This window comes from Vicugna pacos, chromosome 2, assembly GCF_048564905.1.
Source record: "Vicugna pacos chromosome 2, VicPac4, whole genome shotgun sequence".
In the NCBI taxonomy this organism is placed as follows: Eukaryota; Metazoa; Chordata; class Mammalia; order Artiodactyla; family Camelidae; genus Vicugna; species Vicugna pacos.
In genome coordinates, this window is record NC_132988.1 from 103890660 (window position 1) to 103910896 (window position 20237).

At 39.5% G+C, this 20237-nt stretch overlaps 1 long non-coding RNA gene across 1 annotated transcript in view; it reads right to left on the reverse strand.

Annotated features, from left to right (window-relative positions):
• Nucleotides 1–5567: 5567 nt before the first annotated feature.
• LOC107033785 (uncharacterized) overlaps nt 5568–20237 on the reverse strand; it is a 35168-nt gene continuing 20498 nt past the window's right edge. Inside the window, exon 4 of the long non-coding RNA XR_004193761.2 lies at nt 5568–6476. This is a non-coding gene — a long non-coding RNA (uncharacterized lncRNA). The remainder of the gene's footprint in view (nt 6477–20237) is intronic.

Sequence of the window (20237 nt, forward strand, 5' to 3'; positions counted from 1 at the left end):
GATGGATGAATTGTAATGCCTTTTACAACTATCAGTTCTATTCCATATAACTAATGATTTAAGCATCGGAATTCTGTGACCTCTTAAAGATGATGGAGAAAATTCTGACTTCTGCTCTCAACTAGGTTATTTCTTCCATTTGTTTATGACTATTATTTAGCCAATTACTAAATGGCAGTGTCAATCCTTTTCATCCATATATGCATTCAACTTTTTTATAAGACTGCAATCTCCCTGTCATGAGTAGATGGATCATTTTCATTTTTCAATTATTTGAGCTTCAGTTTAGGACTTTGGTTAATGATTTTGCAAGACATTGATTAGAGAGGTCTTTTTCTTTCCTGATTAAAAGCATGTATGATATCTTCTCTCCAGCTCTCTTTTATTTGTATCTAGTAATTGTGGATCTAAATATATGACTCCAGTGATCTGTCACATACTATATTATGTGAATTTTTCAGGAACAAAATCTTTTTTATTTTTTTAAAAAATCATTTCAGAAGGTTGTCATTAATCAGACTAAGGATTTTGGAAGTAAGACTTAAGTAAAATGAATTGTTTTCAATTAAACACTAATAGCAAATCACTGCTGCCAATTCCTATTCAATATTCCTCCTATTATAATGTCTTTGTATAATATCTAGAGAAGAGTTGCCACGTAAATTATCTCTAAAGGTTTGTCCTTAGGGCTTGGTCTCTAAATACTACAAAAGTTGGTAGTTTAGTATGGTGGGTAAAAATGCAAGGTTGGCTGTCCTGAGTTCTCCTTCCTTCTAGTTCTCTTTCTTATAAATTCCGTTGCCTCAGGCATGTTACCTTCCCTTTTGGAGTCTCAGTTACCTCCTCTGTAAAATGGAGCTATAGACTGAATGTTTGTGTCCCCTTCGCAAATACATATATTAAAATCTTAACTATCAATAGAAATGTACTAGGAGGTGGGGCCTTTGGGAGGTGATCAGATCACGAGGGTAGAGCCCTCACAAATGGGAATAGCGCCCTGCTAAGTGATACCCTGAGACCCCCTCACCTCGTCTGCCATGTGAGGCTACATCTACGAGCCAGGAATTGAGCCTTCAGCGGACACTGATGCACCAGCACCTTGACCTCAGACTTCCCAGCCTCCAGAACCATGAGAAATAAATGCCTGCTGTTTATAAGCCACCGAGTCTGTGGCATTTTGTTATAGCAGCCTGAAAGGACGAAGACAAATGGCGGTAATGCAATCTGGAAGGATATAGACATTCACTCTTTCATTCAATACAACTTATTCACGTCCAGGCCCTGCTCTCAGCAGTGCTACTGAGTGGCACAATTCCATGTAAAATACGTTCACACAATACAGGCGGCCCCTTCAAATCTCAGGGCTCCGAATCCTTGGATTCAACCAACCGTGGACCAAAAATATTTTGGAGAAAAAAATCCAGAAAGTTCCCCAAAGCACTTGAATTTGCTGCACACTGGCAACTGTTTACATAATATTTACATTGTATTACAGCTATTTACATAGCACTTACGTTGCATTAGATATTATAAGTAATCTAGAGATGATTTAAAGTATACGGGAGAAACAACAAGGTCCTACTGTATAGCACAGGGAACTATATTCGATACTTTGTAATGCCTACAATGAAAAAGAATATAAAAAGGAATATATATATATGTGTATCAATGAATCACTATGCTGTACACCAGAAATTAACATAACATTGTAAATCGACTATACTTCAATTAAAAAAAATAAAGTATACGGGAGGATGTGCTTAGGTTAAATGCAAATACTGCACCATTTTATATAAAAGACTTGAGCATCCTTGGATTTTGCTATCTGTGTGAGTCCTGGCATCAATCTCCCATGGATACCAAAGGACGACTGTATGTTTACTTTGCTTTCCAGGTCCTGGGGATGCAGTGGGAAAGGATGAAGACAAGGCTTTTTCTGAATCATCTGTCCTAGTGTAATATTATTGGCAACTCAAAAGTATAAGCCAATTCTTAAAACTAGCATGTTGTAGTTGGGGAAGGTACTTGGGTTCAAGTCTACTGTTAATTGATCTTAGGAAATTTCTGAACTCTTTCCTCTCAATTCTCTCCTGGGCAAAATGTAAATAATGGTTTTTGCCTTACTTTCCTCCCAGAATTGTCTAGACAGTTAAACCTGTTAGCACTTTACATACATTATCAGAATTCAATGAGATTATCAAATAAGATTGTCTTAGCTCCCTGATGACCTTTATAAACTGTAAATTAAACATGGCAATTAAAATTCTTAAAAAAACAAAAACCAAAAAAACCTCAGGTTGGCTTGAAGAAAGCAGTATTTTTCCAGTTTATTGGCTAGATAGGTAAATGTTCCCAGAGGAGTTTCAGAACTCCTCCTAGCACTTCACAGGGAGAATGTCTACAGCAGCTCGTGAAGGCATCTTTCTCCACTCTGCTTATTAGCATTAACTGGGAAAAGTCTTAAAAATACCCATGCCTGGGCCTCACCCTAAACAAAGATTTCTAATCTTTGCAGTAGGCATCAAAAAATTCCCTCAGGCGATACTAACATGCCTGGGCTGAGAAGTTCAGCCCCAAGAAATGTTTTTTTAATCTAACACCTGCGGTTTTGCCAGAAAAACTCTTAGGCATTATAATTGTTCTAGGTGGGTGGGGGTAGTTTGCCGAGCCTCTCTCCCACCTTCCGGAAGGTGGCAGCTACACAAAACTTGAATGCTTGGGCATTTGGTTAAAGGATCTGCCCTCTGACTTTATAAATGGCATTGCCAGCATAGTATTTACAGTAGTAATGAAATCACTTTTATAATTGAATTGCTTCACAGATTACAGAGTACTTTCAAAAGCATCATCTCATTGAAATAAATTTTGGGTTTTTCTTCAGATATAAAGAAATGTATGCTCATCATAGGAATCTTAAAAAAGTATAGAAAGGTGAAAGAAGACATTAAAAAAAATCTCCCAAATCCCCATTATTCAAAGACAGCCATTGTTAATATTGTACAAATTTCCTTCCGGTTGTTCTAATGAATTAAAATTTTGTTGTAAAATGCATATTCATTATAAAAATCATATACAGAATTTCTAAAGCAAAAAATGAAAGTTCCTGTCCTCTCTCTAACCCTCCACGCACCCCAACTCCTCCAACCACCTTGCCAAATCACATTCTTCAGAGGCAGACATTTTTAATGTTCTTTATATGCAAACAACCTCAGGCTTTTCCCTCTATAGGCATAAGTTTAATTTTTTCTGGTTTTTCATGGTTGTGTTCTTAAAGTAAATGCAATTTCTATTCCGTTTTACCCCATTGAATATTATATCATAAGCTTTCTTGAGCATAATTTTTAATGGCTGCATAATATTTTATTGAATATATGCATTATAATTTGCTTAATTATATGCTGTTGAATAATTAGGTTGTTTCCAGTTTTTTACTATTATAAATTCTGCAATGACTATCTTTGTACATAAAGCCTTTTCTGTTCTATTTAGGCAATTTCTATAGAAAAATGCACACTCCGGAAGAGTATTCCTGGGTCACAGTGATAATTCTTTTCATGACCTTGGTAAGTTGGCTGTGCAGTTGCCTGCCTGTTTATAACACAGAGAAAGAATCATGAGCTTTGGAGTCAGATAAATTTGTATTCAAATCCCAGCTTTGACATTGATTAGCTGTGTGACCTTGGAAAGTAACTTAATCTCTCTGAGTCTCATATCTGCCAGAGAGCAATGTGTACTTGATAGTGTGATTATGAAGGTTATTTTGTAAGGCACTTAAGGTAAAACCTTTCCTAAATAAAGACTGAGTAAAAAATGTTTCTTGTATCTCTTTTAAAAGAAAAACCAAAAATTTTTTGCCCTTTAAAAAAATCAAGATATAACCTATACAGTAAGGTGCATACATTTTAAGTGTACAGCTTAATTTTTACATGTCTAAACCCATCTAACCACAATTCAGATCAAGATGTAGAACATTTCAAGTCACCTCAAGAGAGTCTCTCCTGCCCCTAACCTTTGATAATTATTCCCCCTTCCCAGAGGTAACCACTGATTTCTGTCACTGTGGATTAGTTTTTCCTGTTTTTGAACTTTATTTAATAGAATCAAATAATATGTACTCACGTGTATGTTATGTTTTGCTCCATATTACATCCCTGAGATTCATCCATGCTATTGTGAGCATTAATAGTCTGTTCTTTTATGTTGCTGTATAGTGTTCCAAAGCAAGAATATTCCAGCATTTATTTGTCCATTCTCCTGTTGATGGACATTTCAGGTGTTTCCAGTTTGGAGCTATTATGAATGCTTTTTCACATAGTTATTGTGGACACATAACATTTTTCTACATATACCTAGGGGTGGAATTGCTGGGTCAGAAGGTAGATGAAGATTTAGCTTTGCTAGATATTTCTTTTTTATGAAGACAAGTTTTGAAAAGTTAAAATCATTTGTTTATTCATTCAAAAGATGTTTGTTAAGTGCCTAATATCCACCAAGCACTGTTCTAAGTCCTGAGGTATAGGGGTTCCAGGGTAAGTTAAATGAGGAATTCAAAAATTTCATTAAGGACCACTTTTCCTTTTCGCCATTTTTGAAGTGTTCTAGAGGATTCAACTTCATCTTCAGGTTTGTGTGCTCATAGTCTCAAGAAGGCTGTGACAGCTCCAGGTACCACATCATGAGATCTTATCCAAAACCAAAAGTGGGAGGAAAGAGGATCCTTCTTGTATATGTGTATTTTATTTTTTAACCAGGGAGAAAACTTTCCCTAAAGTCCCCAGCAGACTTTCCCTTGGGCCCCATTGACTAGGTTGCATGAAAGCTCATGTCCTAGCAGCAAAGAGGCATGAGATAAAGTGTACTCAGCATTTTCAGCTTCTTCAAGAAGAAGTATGTTCCACCCGCAAAGAAGGAAATAGTCATGCACGAGCAGTCAACGGTGTCTACCACAGCTATTTTATAGCTATTTAAACTTGGATAAATGACTTCCCCTCTTTGAGGCTTCCCCATCAGAAAAATGAGGGGTAACAATACTTGCTTTAAAAATTAGAGCTAGTATTAAATGAAATAAAATAACAAACAAAGAGATGGGCACATAACAGATTCCAAGTAAATGTTATTGCCCTCCCTTTATACTATTCTATGCCCATGCCACTCAACATTTGTGGAGATTTCAATTAAGAATTGTTAAATTACTGGGGGAGGTATAGCTCAGTGGTAGAGTGCATACTTAGCATGCATGAGGTCCTGGGTTCAATCCCCAGTACCTCCATTAAATAAATAAATGAATAAATAAACCAACCTAATTATCTACCTCCCCCTTCCAAAAAAAAAAAAAGAATTGTTAAAATAAAAGATAAGTTGAGAAAGGTGAAGAGGAGAAACAAAGAGCATGTATTTCCTGTTGTGATATGTCTCTGTAATTTATATGGCTAGAGAACTTGTAGCTTATTATTTTAGGATGCAAAAGAGAATGGGGAAATCTGAACGAGTTACAAGGAGATGTATTGCAGTTAACCAAATTTTGTTGCTTCACAAATACATGAAAAAATATGATCATGTGAAGGATATTGGATACCAAATGGGCTTTATTTTTAACTGTTTGTTTTAATAGCTCATGAAAATATGGTGGTGCTTTTTATGGCTGTAATGAATTTTCGAGATATGAGACTTCACTGCAGCTTTCTAGTACTAAATCTTTTTAGTTGAGATAAGATACTTGGTTTGCTGGTGTCTCTCCATGCATCCTGGTGGCTGATTCCTCCTTTTGCTGCTGTTCGTATTTCTCTAAAAATTTCTGGCTGTTGGGTATGGGTAGAAGGGGAGATAATTTCAGCAGTTGGTGCCTAGGAAATTGGTATCATCCCCTAAGAGCTTCATTTGCCTTCCTCAGGTTTATTCTCATTTCTTATATACAAACCTTTTCCCCTTCCCATGTAGGGAACATGATGGCTTCTTTGGCATTAGAACTTTAAAAAGAGGAAGCATATATGTGCATTAAGATTCTTTGATTTCAGTAGCAGAAATTCAACTTAACTTCTCTGCCATAAAAAGAGAATGAATGGTCTCCCATGGTGGGTGAGATCTGATCTTAGTTTGGGAGAATGGGTCTGATGTAGCTGTGGTAGTGCTGACTGTGTTCGAGGACTGGGGCCTGCTTATTCCAGCTCCTGTTTTCCACCACAAATTCCTTTGTCCAAGAAGAAAGCAGGAAAGACTTCAGCTTCACTAGGCCATTATATTTTCAGCACATTGTAGTCCAGCAGCTGGGTACTTCAGAAGTACTCGTTAAGTATTACTTGAGTGGAGAAAAGAAAAAACATAAAGATGCTATGGGATTTTTTTCCGCTTTAGTTGTCTTCAAGAGCATGAGCTATGGAGATGGAGTTCCTGGGCTTCAAACTGGGTATCCCAGCTCTGCCCTCATCCGTACAACTTTGCGTGTGTCGCTTAACTGCTCTGTGGCTCTGTTTCTTTATCTGAAAAATGAAGATAATAATAGAGGATTGTTGAGAAAATTAAATGAATTAATACACATAAAATACTTTAATGATAGGCTGGATTTCTAATCACCTATATCTAATCAGTTCTGGGAAGGATATACGTCACCACCCTCTTTGAAGTTAAGGTTGGCCTTGTGATTTGATTTAGCCAAAGATGTGAAAGCAAGTGCCAGGTGTTACTTCTGAGTGAACGTGTGTGTTTTGACTTAAGCTACGTAGTAAAGAACTTGGCCTTGCCCAAAGAAAGGACTGGCTTTGCCCTCAGTTTCTAGAAGGTAATCGGTGCCATGCCTGATAAAAGTGTCTTTGGTTAGGGTAGGGACTGGCCACACTGGATCTTAGAGTGGGGCTGGCCATATCCAACAGTTTTAGTGTCGGGGCAAGCCACACCAGAAAGACCACCCATGGGATTCAGGGTAGAAGCTTTGGGTCATGTGTTATCTCAACCTGGAGATTGAGTTCAACCATGTGGACAATCACTCGATCTGTCCTGTAACCCCAGTAAAAAGCCTGGACACAGAAGCACAGGTGAGCTGTCTTGGTCTGCACTGTTCTGTGTGTATTGTTACACACCGATGCCGGGAGAGTTATGCATCCTGAGGGCAGCATAGCTTTGTGTTTGGAAACTTCCCAGATTCTGCTCTATGTGTCTCTTCCTCTAGCTGATTTTGATCTGTATCTTTTCCCTGTAATAAACCGTAACTCTGAACATAATAGCTCTCAGTGAGTTCTCAGTCCTTCAGTGAATTACAAACCTGAGGGTAGTTTGGGGAACCCTTGAACTTGCAGTTAATATTAGAAGTGGGGACAGTCCTGCGGGCTGTGACCTCAGAATTTTCAGGCTTAACTCTGGGTATGTGCTTTTGTTTTTCCTTCTGACAGGGCACTGGTAATGTTCCAGATATTGGCAGCTCTGTCAGCCTGGGTCTTAGGATGAAGATGATGATATGCTGAGAAGCCCCAGCCAAGCTGTGTATTATGAGTGAGAAATAAACTTTAATTTAATTAAAATAAGTTCCCACTGATTTGGGGATCGTTTCTAGCCACAGGGTAACCTAACCTATCCTAACTGATGTAACAGGCACAGGGCCTGGCACATAGGAAACATTAGGTAAAGACTCGCTATCACAAATTAGTACTATAACATTATACATACACTTTGTTGGATAATACAAGCATATACATCTGTAAATTACAAGACTTACCCATAGTGTCCATTTGTTAAATTTGGGAGCCAAAAAAATGTAATTTCCAAACAATGTTCCATAAAAAACAAATTCCCCTTAAGTTCTTCCCACGATGAAGGCAATTGATCTTTGGAACCGCTGAGGATATAACCTTTCGAGCAGACCTGTCATTTTCCTAAAATCTAGACCCCCTCTAGCCTCCACTAAAAAAAAATAAATCTAGAGCAGTTTTGTTTTAATTGTGGTAAAATACACATAACATAAACTTTGCTATCTTAGCCACTTGTAAGTGTTCAGTTCAGTAGAGTTAAGCATATTCACACTGTTTTGCAACCAATCTCCAGGATTTTTTCATTATGCAAAACCAAAATTTTCTACCCATTAAACAATTCCCCATGTCCCTCCTCACCCAAGCCCCTGGAAATCACAATTCCACTTTCTGTTTCTATGAATTTGACTACTCTAGGTACCTCACATAAATGGAATCAAACAGTATTTGTCTTTTTGTGACTGGCTTACTTCATTTAGCAAAATGTCCTAAGGCTCATCCATGTTGTAATATGTGTCAGAATTTCCTTCCTTTTTAAGGATGAATGATTTTGCATCATATGTCCATAACATGTTGTTTACCCATTCAGCCATCAGTGGACCCCTGGATTGCTTCCACCTTTTGACTATTTTGCACAATGCTGCTATGAACACGGGTATACAAACACCCTCTTGAGACCCTGCTTTCAGTCCTTTGGATATATACCCAGGAGTGGAATTGCTGGATCATACAGTAATTCCATGTTTAATTTTCTAACAAACGACCACCACACCATACTGTTTTCCATAGCAGCTGCATCATTTTACATTTTCACCAACAGTTGGAATAGCCTTAAAATAGATTCTGCATTGAAAGCAAACAAGGGGCACTTTAGAATTTAGCCCTCATCTATTTTTCCTGGTATCTCTTCCACACTAGAAATGTGGGGACTAAGAAGAATCTTCTTCCTCGATTAAGGAGGGGGAGGAGTGTCCAGGGAGATTAACCAAAGTAAGGGAATAAGCCACTACCCTTATTTGACTTCCTCAAAGCCTCACCTTTTTATACCACTCCACCTCTTATTATAGTCTTACTCTCTCATCCAGACTCTACAAAGAGGACAGAACTTGAAAAGCTTCCACATTTGACTTTCAACCATTGCTTTTTATCTTCTTTTCAAAAAGGAAAACTTTTTTTCTTAAGGATTATATGCTCCTTTTTTCTCCATCTGTGTTACCAGTACATGGGTGGCTATTAGCTCAGGCTAATTTCTGCTTATCTATTTCTTTGTAATACATTACTGCCACAATGAAAACAACAACCATTTAATTATATCTCATGATTTTGTGGGTCATGAATTCAGGATGGCTTAGTTGGGTGATAATTCTACATCATGAGTGTGAACTGGGGTCATCTGATGGTGTTAAGCTTGTGGATGACTGCTCTGAAAGTCTTTACTAGCGTGTCTGGTTTCTTGGAAGGGATGGCTAGAAGACTGGCTTGGCTGGGACTCTCAGCTGTGGGAGGCTCGCACACAGAGCCTCTCCAGCATGGCGGTCTAAGGGCAGTCAGACTTACACGGCACCTTAGGGCTCCCAGAGAATGTTCCAAGGATCAGGAAGTGAATGCTTCCAGTCTCTTAATGCCTAAGGCCAGGCAAGAGTGAGCTTCTGCCATATTCTACTGATGAAAACAGTTACAGAACCCACCTGAATTGAAGAGGAGGGGACTTAGACCCCATCTCTTGATGGGAGGAGTGTCCAAAAATTTTGGGGCATTTTCAGTCTTTCACACTATTTACTTAAGAAGAGACTAACAAATGCTATGACACAGGTACAGTGGAGTCTGAGTTTCATAGTGATCCGGGGTGGGAGGATTAAATAACTATTGTAGGCTGAGGCAGAACAAAGATTAAGATTCCAAAAAGCCATAGCCAAATCCCTAAGCTGTGAATGAAAGGTTAATGGATTAAATTAATTAAACATCAAAACTACTGAATAGAAAAAATAAACAATATACAAGGGAAAATAGTAAGATGTTTAATAGATAAAGGATTACTATTCTTAATATAGAAAGTACTTTTTAAATTAATAGTAGACAAACACATTTGGAAATGTAAGGGACTCAGAATATCCAAAACATTCTCCCCCTAAAAAACTCTAACTTAGAGGACTTATCCTTTTTGATTTCAAAAATTATTACAAACTATTTAAATCAAAACCATGTGGTACTGGTATGAGGACAGGATATAGATGAATAGAACAGAACTGAGAATAAGCCAATTTATGGTCAATTAATTTTTGACAAGAGTTCCAAGAACAATTCAGTGGGGAAAAGATTAGTCTTTTCTAATAGTGCTGGGACAACTGGATATCCATATGCAAAGGAATGAAGTTGGACCCCTGCCTCATACTATATCATATACAAAAAAATAACTCAAAATGGAGCAAAGACCTAAATGTAAGAGTTTCAACTATAAGACCAATAGGGGTGAATGTCCTTGACCTTGGATGAAGCAATGGTTTCTTAGACATGAAACCTAAAGCATAACAACCAATGAAAAAATAGATTAATTGGATTTCATCAAAATTTACAACTTTGGGGCTTCAAAGGACACTATTAAGAAAGTGAAAAGACAATCCATAGAATGGGAGAAAATTATTTCAAGTCATATATCTGATAAGGAATTAGTACTATTCAGAATATATAAGAAACTCTTTATAACTCAACATTAAAAAGAAAAATTACACATTTAAAAATGGGCACAGGATTTGAATAAATCTTTTTTAAAAGAAGATATACAAATGGCCAATAAACACGTGAGAAGATATTCACAGCATTAGTCACCAAAGAAATGCTAATCATAACCACAATGAGATACCACATCACATCTAGTGGGGGAGCTGAAGTAAAAGATTCTAACAAGGGTTGAGGAGGGTATGGAGGAACTGGAACCCTCATACGTTGCTGATGGGATATAAAATGGATCAGCTGCTCTGAAATACCACCTGACAGTTGCTCTAAAAGTTAAACGTAGGTTTACCACATGAGACCCACTTTCACTCCTAGGTATATGCCCAAGATAACTGAAATGACATAAACCACTAAAACATTTCTAGAGAGCAGATTGGAAATAGCTATCACAACTTGAAAAATATATACCCTTCAACCCACAGATTCTACCTTCGAGAATATATCCTTAGGACATATTTCAAGGCAAGAGTGCAAAATATATCTATCTAAGATGTTCACTGAAGTGTTGTTTAGTAAATTTGGAAATAACCTGAAATATCTATCAGTAGGAAATAAGTTCTGATACAATGTCTATTAGGCAGTGGAATACCTAGCACTTGTTTAAAAGGATTTTATGTTGCTGGGCTAATGACTCTCTTGCCCTGTAAGTTTTTTCTTTCTTGTGGAGATAAAATGAACAGATGAGGACAAACATCTGTATTTCTTATGCACCTCTGGGCCCAATTCCCAGAAGATGGACTGTGTATTTTAAGCAAAGGAGGAGAATGTGTGATACTTGCAAATTCCTTTGCGATAGTCCCTTTGTTGGAGGTTATGCTGAGTTGCTTTCTATGTGTCTATTTGGAAACTGGGGGAGAGAAGAGAAGCGTGGTTGGGATTGACCAAGGTTCACAATCTCAGCCTGGAGGAAGGTCAGTACAAGAGGTAAGGGCAGTACCCCTCAAGCCTGCAGGACACGAGGCTGCTTGTTGTTGGCTCCCAAGTCACTCCCTGAGCCTCGCTGACTTGGGCCCAGCGTTACCTGGTAATCTGTGTATCCCAGCTTCAGGCAGTGGGTTGGAACAGCACGCACTCTGCTTAACACTTCACGTCTTTTATCCCTGAAACTTCCACTCTATTCCAGTGAGTCTAAGTAACACTTACCGCTGGGTAGGAGTATGGTTGGCTAGCCTGAATTTTGGTAGTTCTTAAGATATCTATTTATTGAAAGGGAAAGATGTCCATAATATATTAAGTAGAAAAAATAAAGCTGAAAAAATATATATGTCATGATTCCTATTTTTTTGTATTGAAAAGCACACACGTACTTGCATAGACAATACACTTCGATGTTTTGATGCCACCAATGTGGTAACAGTGGCTGTCACTGGCTGGTGTATTTTGGGGGGTGATCTGATTTTCTTCTATATACTTCACCAGTGTTTGATCTTTTTTTCCCCAATGAGTATATATTACTTTTATAAACAGAAGAAACAAATCTATTTCTTAAAAATATGCCAATGTGAGAGGGTCAGGTAGATATTGTTGGTCTAAACAGGTGGACTTTGGAGCCTGGGAGGTCCATGGAGCCTGGCAGGTCCATGCTGACATATGGAAAACACAGAGCACAAGGGTGACTGCAGATTGCAGGGCAGAGGGCATTTAGTTTCTGGATGCCAGCGGTCATGCTTCTTCCAGTGTTATGTGGAAGGAAAAGGGATGCAGAACTGGTCCGCTAAACAGAGGAGTGTTGTGAGCTGAATTATATATCCCTAGAACGCCTATGTCGAAGCCCTAACCCCTAGCACGTCAAAAATGTGGCTGCATTTGGACACAGGGTCTTTAAAGAGCGCTTAATATAAGATGAGATCATTAGAGTGGGCCCTAATCCATTCTTATTGGCGTCTTTATAAGAAAAGGAAATTAGACACAGAAAGACACCAGAGATGTGTAAGCACACAGAAAAGACCATGCGAGGACACAGCCAGAAGTAAGCCAATCTGTAAGCCAAGGAGAGAAACCTCAGAAGAAAATAAACCTGTCAACACCTTGATCTTAGACTTCTAGCTTCCAGAACAGAGCGAAAATACATTTCTGTTCAGCCACCCGGCCTGTGGTATTTTGCTATGGCAGCCCCAGCAAACTAAAATGAGGATATTTATAATTTTAAGTTTTGCATATTGAAATGTGTAAATATTTCAGCCCAAACATTTTCACAGATGCTGACTTTTTTTTTGCCTTCATTCAGAGTACCTTTCTTCAACAAATATTTCATAAGAAAACCCTCATCAAATAAGTTGTCTCTACTTATGATTCTGCATAATTATAGGCCTCCTAAATTTCATTTCATTCCAGTACAGAGCATAAATTTATCCAATTAAAAATAGGTGCATCCGCAAATGATTCATCCTGCAAGTGGAGATACCACTTGCAATTACAGAGTTTCAATATTAATATTGTATATCATTTGGGGGCTCATTATTTAATTTATTCAGTAGATCTTGTGCTTATGAAAGGACAGATTTCAAGTCTCCCTGTTTGCTAACCCTGCTTCCAGCAACCGCATTTTGGCACTTCATTTGATAAATACTTTGATTAAAAATTTTCATAAGCACATGAAAAGATGTCCAACTTTATTGGTCATCAGAAAAATATCAGTTAAAATCACAATGAGATACCACTATACACTAGAATGGAGAAAGTGAAAAAGATCGACACAACCAAGTGTTGGCAAGGATGTGATGCAACTGGGGCTCTCATACGTTTCTGGTGGGAATTCCCTTAAAAAGTTAAATATTCGTTACTATACAACCATACCACATAAGCAGAAGTTCTACTTGTTAGTATTCACCTGGGAGAAATGAAAATATGTATCCAGGCAAAACATGTATCTGAATGGCTTTAGCACCATTATTCATAACAGCCCCAAACTGGAAACGAATCAAATATCCATCACCTTTGAGTGGAGAAAGTGTGGGGTAACATGGACAACTACTCAGCAATAAAAAGAAGGAAATATGAATGTAGACAACAATACGGATACATCTCAAAAATATTATGCTAAGCAAAAGAAGTCAAATACAAACATCTCATACTCTGTGAGTCCATTTATGTGAAATTCTATAATTTGCAGAACTCTAATGATGGAAAGCAGATCACTGGTTGCTTGGGGCCAGGGTGAAAGGAGATGATTGAGTACAAATGGGTACGAGGAAACTTTTTAGGGTGAGAAAATTATTCTATTTCTTGATCGTGGTGCTAAATGATTGTACGAGATTACAAAAATTCACCAAACTGGACACTTCAAGTTAGTGTAAATATTACCCTGATTAACAAAAAGGAGGAAAAAATTTCCCACTAACTATAAGCAACATACCTCCAAAATTTAAAGGACCTATAAAAAAAATTCGGTACACTGGTAGAACATATATTCATTTACAAAATAGTTATGTCAAGGCTCAAATATTTTTAATATCAGATTGCTGTGTTGGTTGGCAACCTTGGGAGTTCCCTGGTGAAATTCGAAACTGGTCCTTATACATGGAGAACATGGAGATCCAAAGAAAGAGACAGACCACTGCAGATTGGTAGCTGGCAGTTTTAATAAGCAAGGGACCTTACGTACAAGATTTGTCTTGGTTGGTTGCAATGTAAGTAGATTTCCCCACTTATGCACCAGAATCTTAAGAGTTTGTGTAGAAGCCTTAATGGGGTTCAGTCACATATACTGTCTAGATTCTCAGTAACACATTGCCCTTCTAAGGATGTGTCCTTGAAGTGGCTCCTAGGGCAGTGGGCAGAATGCACATTCCAAGAACAAGGGGGCAGGGGGTGAGAAGCCTCTGATTGCCTGGGTCCAGCTTGAGGGTCATCTGGAGTCATGTCCTCTCAATGGCCTCCTCCAACACGAAGAGATTCCAACAGCTCTTTGAGGAAGTACGATCTTCATTTTGAAGTTGATAAGGCAGGCTGAGGGAACCTGAGTAACCTGCCCAGGAAGTAGCTAGTAAGTGGTGGGGCTGGGATTCAAAGTAGGTCTGAGGTCAGAGCTCATATTCCATCTGCTACATGCCTTTGACTTCTTAATTAGACCTGACATTAGTGTTTAACATGGTCTTTGGGGGCCATTTAGATGTGTCATGAATAGCATTTAATAACAAACCTGATTTTTAGCTTGCTTTAAATGTTGTTTTTCCCTTGCATCCTCTACCACCATCACAATGCTCTACCAGTGGTCTGAGAATGTCTCATGTGTCCTCTCCCCCACCTTGGTCTCCTCCATTTGAATCACTCTCTCACAGTCCCTTTTCTGTCCATCAGTGGTTCATGCCCTGGAAAGTACAGCCCTCCAGAGGGTATCTGGAAATGTGTGTGTGTCAGGGAGCATTTTGGATCCCTGATGCTTAGTGGGCAGGAGTCAGGGATGCTAAGTGTTATACCATGAATGAATCATCCAGCCCCAGACTGCCAATAGCCCTCCCTCCAGAACTTTGGCTAAGTCCTAACTGTCTTTAGAGACCCAACTCAAGTCATCTCTTCAAGGCTTTCTCTGTCCAATCCAGCCCCAAGTCACCTCTCCCTCTTGAATGACTCCATGCTGTTGCTACCCATGCTGTTCCTGTATAGTCTTATGTTCTCTGGTTTTTTCTCTTCTTGATGTAAAAGTCTACATGTCAAAGCACTTTGGAAGTACTCTGCCTTCAGGAAGCCAGTCTACTATTCAGTGGTATCCAGTGCTTCAGGAGCACAGTGCTTTGCTTGCTCAGTCAGTCATAAAGTGATTTAAAAAGGCTTCCTTCCATTGGCAGTGCTATAGGAATTTCTTTAGGGATTGTAGCTAGAGAGACCCGAACTGCGGGTCTTTCTACAGAATGAGTATCAATATGTATGCTAGCAATGCCAGTTGAGAGGCCTGGGGGCGGGGGTGGGTTGGGGTGGAGGGTTCAACCATGACCGACCTTTGCCTGGGGCTCCAGGCAGCACCAGAGACTGCGCTCCTGAAACCTCTTGTTAGCACTTAATTCTGCACGGGTAGTTGCCATGATTCATGCACCAGGCCATTAATTCAGTGAGAAGCTGCTAAATGGGCAGACGAACAAAAACAGGAGGCCCTTCTGAGAGCCGTAAATTCTCTCTCATAACAGCTTTATATACTTGAAAGTGAAGGGTATTTCGAGAGCGCTGTGGAAAGTACCTGGAACTTCAGTTCCTAATAGAAACCTAGGAAATTTGATTCAACTACTAAGAAATTGAGGACTTATTTCATACAAGTGGCTGGGCTGGTACAGAGATGAATAAAAAGGCAGTACTTAATCTTTCTGGAGTTCAAAAAATGGAGTTCCAGTGATTTTCAAAAACTACTTCTGCCTCCCGCCAACCCCAGATCTGGTCCTAAGAACTAGCCCCTTAACACCCTCTCCAGGCTCTTTCCTTCTCTTTACCCCTATTGCTACTGCCAGGTTTTCAAGAAGTCTGGAGGGATGGCTGCAACAGCCTCTTAACCTGGCTTCCTTGACTACTCCTGCCCCATCCAACATCCATATACCAGCACACGAACGTTTCCAAAAAGCAATCTGATCATATCACTCAGTAACTGGTGAGGGTAAAACCCTTTCATGGCACTCTGATGTTTTTACAGATGAAATCTGAACCCCTTATCAGGACCCTTCACCATGGCAAGTCTATTTGCATCTTTAGCCTTTCTGAAATATAATTCTCTAATCCAGGTATCCTGGCCCTCGGGCAGTTTCCCAGACCTCCATGCTCTCACTCACTGCTTCCTGATGCTGTGTGTCCCACCCCCAGTCCAGTCAACCATGCTTTCAAGATTCAGCCCAGGTTCCATGGGTGACAGGCGCCTCTATTTGCACTCCCATTGCCACTGTGCTTTCTCACTTGTCACACGCACCATACCATAAGAGACTTTGCCTCTCTCAGTATACTTTAATTTTCTCAACTAAACCACAAGAACTGTTATCTAGCACATCTCTGACTGCTCAGCACTCAGCAGTGATGCTGGCGTCTGCTGGGTGCACAGTAAGTGCTTGCTGAATGTATTTGAATGAGTCCTACACGAAGTCATAATAAATAAGACAAAAATGGCTTATACAGACATGCCGTAACGTGCATTTATCTCTAGGTGGTCCCTGCTTTGTTTCTAATATCGCACTTGGAAAAGTTGTCATGGACGATCAAATGTCTCATTGTTCCTGAATGATGCATAGTAGTGGTACGATCTTAAAAAAGAGACAAGGTTTGTTACCCTTGGGGAAATCAAAATACAAGTCTCCAAATAATTCTGTCTCACAAATGACATGAACATTCATTTTCAAAGTGATATATGCATAGAAGATCTATAGTTTAGGAGGCTGAACATTTTGGCTAAGTGGTTGAGCTTGATACATCATGATTTTATTAAACAATCTGCCTTGCTTTTGACTTGGTTTTACTTATTTGGACTGTGCATTTATTTCCTAGGGATAACAAATCACCACTAACTTGGTGGCTTAAAACAACAAAAATTTATTCTCTCACAGTTCTGGAGGCCAGAAGTCCAAAATCAATATGTTGGCAAGCTGTGCTTCTTCCGAAGCCTCTAGTGGAGGATTCTTCCTTGCTTCTTCCACCTTCTGGTGGCTCCAGGCGTTGCTTGGCATGTGGCTGCATCACTACAATCTCTGCCTCCATCAGCACATAGCCACCTCTTCACCCTGTGTCTTCTCCTCTTCTGTCTCTTCTAAGGACACTTGTCATTGGTATTAGGTAATTCCTCAGGTAATCCACAATGATCTCACCTTGCAATACTTAATTACTCCAGTAAAGATCCTGTTTCCAAATAAGGTCACATCACAGGTTCCAGAGATTAGTATATGGACATGACTTCTTTGGGGGGACAGTTTCAAAGGGTCAGTCTGTCTTCAGAACTCCTCGTAAGGCTGGCTGAAGCTCCTGCTAAGACTGCATCACACCTCGACTTCTCCCACTGCCCAATCCTGCTTTCTTCCCTTCCTCCCACAGGTGCTGATAAACAACCTGTAAGCTAATCTCCATTTCAGAGTCTGCTTCCCGGGGAACCTAATCTATGATACCACTCAAACCTCAAAATTGGAGACCCTCAACTTTAGGGATTGGCAATATATGGAGATGACAATGGAGAAATTTCCACGTATTCCTCCAACAGTTATTTACTGAGCACCTATTAGGGGCCAAGTACCTTTTAGGCATTAAGAACAGAACAGTGAACAAGGAAAGTGTCTGCCTTCCAGAGAACTTTTTAGTGCGGGAGGCAGACAAAAACAAGTAACAATTTAATATGTTAGACAGAGATATGCACTTGAAGAAAAATAAAGCAGGGTGAAAGGCTAGAGTTTGGGGAAGGGAGGCTGACATAGGATGGTCCATTCAGGGAAGGACTTTCCGAGGCAGTGACATAAAGCAAGACTTGAGGAAGTCAGCAACGCAAAGATTTGGGAGAAGAGCATCCCCAGCAGAGTCACCTAAAATGCAAAGGCCCGAGGTAGGAATGAGTGGTGGGTATTTGAGAAACAGCAGGAAGGCCAGCATGGCAGAGTGGGAGTGAGTAAGGTGACAAGCAGCAGGCGGTGAGATCAGAGGCTCCGATAGGTGTCTGAAAACAATGGGAAACATTAAAGGGTTTGAGGCAGGAAAGCAACAGAATCTCATTTATGTTTCAAAAAGATCACTCTAGCTGCAGTGGGGGAAGCAGTGGAAGCAGGGGACCAGTGGAGAGGCACTGCAACAATCTAGGAGAGGGATGATGGCGACTTGGACCAGTGTGAGGGTGGGGAGACGCTGGCTGGATCTGGGGATGTATTTTGAAGGTGGAACTTTAGGACCTGCTGACTGTTATGGACTGAATGTTTATGTCCCTCAAGTTCATATGTTGAGGCCCTAACTCCCCACCCCTACTCACAATGTGATGGTGTTAGGGGTGGGGCCTTTGGAAAGAAATTAGGATTAGACGAGGTCATGAGGGTGGGGCCTCCATAGTAGGATAGGTACCCCTAGAAGAAGAGGAAGAACCTCCTCACCAGCCAGGAAGAGGGGCCTCACCCTAACCAACCTGGCAGGCACCCTGATCTCGGATTTCCAGCTTCCTGATTGTGACAAATTATTGTGTTTAAGCCACTCACTCTGTGGTATATTGTTATGGCAGCCTGAGCTGAGACACTGATGGATTAGAAGAGGGGCTAGGGGTGGACAGAGAATCAAGGCAGCTCACTGGTTTCTTGGCCCGAGCACATGGATGAATGGTGGTGTCATTTACCGAGACAGGCATCCTCCCCATTTACAGTTATCTAGAATCTCTTGTGCACAAGTCAGAGGGCCCACATGGCGATCTGTATTTGCAGGGGGATCCTTCACTGCATGCCTGAGATGATTTATGATGAAGGCAGTAGAGGAGACAGCTTTTTAGTTAATACAAATATGCACCTATTGCTTTATAAGAAATATTTCTGGTGGGAAAAGGAGAGTAAGGGAGCTTGTAGTCAGGGGCATTCTGCTTTTATTATTACTCGAAGAATTGTGACCTCCCTTGTAGAACAGAATTAGGTCTGATAACCTTTAAAACCAGAGGAGTGTTGAATGCAGTCTGGTGTCTCTGGTCAGTTCTGCTGGCATTTATTGATATAATTATAGTTTTCTTCCTTATCTTGATGCAACATATTTTCCTGATACATTATTTCATAATGTTGAACCATTCTAGCAATGCTGAAATAAAACTGACATGAAGTGGTATAACCATCCTTCCAACATACAATTGGATTGGATTTGCTGATAATAACCATTTAATTCATTAATATTTAATGTTTTTTCAAAAATAAGTTTAGAATACTTTCTTTCCATTGCCTTTTATTTTCCCTTTGATTAATTTTGGCTTTTGTCTTTATTTATTACCTTTTCCTGCTTTGTTTTATTTTGTTCTCTTTCTAGTTTCTTAAAGTGACCACATATTTCATTTGTCTTCAGATTATTAAAATAATGAGGGCATTTAAGTCTACACATTTCCTTTTGAGTATTGCACTACCTCTGCCTATAAGCTTGGATATAAAATATTTTCCTTGTTGTTAATTTCCACACAGTTTTTCAGTTTTGAATTCTCTTTGACCCAAGTTGTTTAATTTTGTTTTGTTTTAAAATTCCCAATTGTTTAAGGGTTATTTATGTATATATTCCTCCTTATATTTTATAGTCACTTTTCCACAATTTACCATCCGTAGCCCAACCCCCTTTTTCATTTGTCTTGTCATGTCTGCACAATTTATCATTCTTTGTTAAAAAGGTACATATAAGCTCTCAGGCCTATCCATGTCTTTGGGTCTTATTTTCTGTGAAAGCATCCAGTTAGGTAAGTAATAATAAACATTTTCTCCTGAACCTAAGAGGCCAGAGGGAAAAGGTAATTTTTTTTTCCTCCTTTACATTAGTTATACTTTTTCAGTGTAACTGGAAAAGAAAAAGTTCATGAAGCTAAGTAAGTGGCTTGATTCGGTCAATGAGACCCAGTCTTTGGGCAAGTGTTTTTATCTCTGGTCATATTATCTCTCCAGGGGAAATTCTCTAGAAGCTGTTTACTGTGAGGTAAAGTACGTTAGTGATGGTTTGCCCTTGAAAGTGAAGCTGCCATTGTGAATGCGGAGGCTGAGTCTGTAATTTCTGAGAGAATCAGCATGTCCTTGGAGTTATGACTCAGGTGTTTGAGGAAATAAGCCTTCTACAGGAAATACAGATGATCTGGTAAATGGGCACTTGAATATTAATAAATCA